A 1,074-nucleotide genomic window follows, 5' to 3' on the forward strand; every position below is an offset into this window, starting at 1 on the left:
AGAATAGACAGAAAAGGACAAGTGAAGGGATGGAATTACTGTCACAATTAACTATAAATTCAGATTTCGCAATTTTGAGTGTACAAATAGAGAGCAAAATTACAGTCACATATCTTATTTTCAGAAGCAAATAAGTATGATAATTCAGAGCATGAAAACAAAAGGACTAAGCGACACCTGGGTAGGTCTGTCAGTTGGGTGTTGGACATCAGCTCAGTCAGCAAGTTTGAACTCTGTGTCAGGCTCTATCCTGATAACTCAAAGCCTGGAACCTGTCACAGATTCTGTCTCCCTCTCTCTCTAACTCTCCCCAACACGCACTCTGTTTCTCAAAAATAAAATAGAAATATGAAAAAAAATTTAAAGACAAAAGAGATTTTTCATACAAATACATTTAATAGTGATGAAAACACACCTCACCACACTTTTAGAGCACTGGCATTTATAGATTTGTTTTCGAAGGAACTGGGAAACTTTGGGAAGTATGCCATCCTGTTTATGTATAAGAGGAAAACAAGAGCCAAAGGAGTTGGAGTGACCTGTCCTTCTGATTAAATCATTCCCACAGATGAAATGTGAAGAGGTAAAAGCAGATGACAATATTTCCACCATAAAGCAATTTGTGCTCCTGGGATTTTCTGAACTTCCAAACCACCAACAGTTATTATTTGGAGTGTTCTCCATCATTTACATTATTATCTTAATTGGAAATATCCTCATAATAATAATAACCAGAGTTGACAAGGCACTACAGAAACCCATGTATTTTTTCCTGGCGAATCTTTCCTCTTTGGAAATCTGTTATGTGTCTGTCACCATTCCCAGGATTCTGGTGAACCTTTGGACTCAGGATAGAAGCATTTCTGTGCTGGGCTGTGCCTCCCAGATGTGCTTCTTTCTTATGCTGGGAGCCAGTGAATGTTTCCTCCTGGCAGTGATGGCCTATGACCGCTACGTGGCCATTTGTAACCCTCTGCACTACCCTCTAGTCATGAACCAGAAGAAGTGTATCCAAATGGCTGTTGGCTCCTGGATTGGTGGTGCCCCAGTCCAGATAGGACTAACAAGTCAAAT

Source organism: Suricata suricatta, chromosome 11 (assembly GCF_006229205.1).
Source record: "Suricata suricatta isolate VVHF042 chromosome 11, meerkat_22Aug2017_6uvM2_HiC, whole genome shotgun sequence".
In the NCBI taxonomy this organism is placed as follows: domain Eukaryota; kingdom Metazoa; phylum Chordata; class Mammalia; order Carnivora; family Herpestidae; genus Suricata; species Suricata suricatta.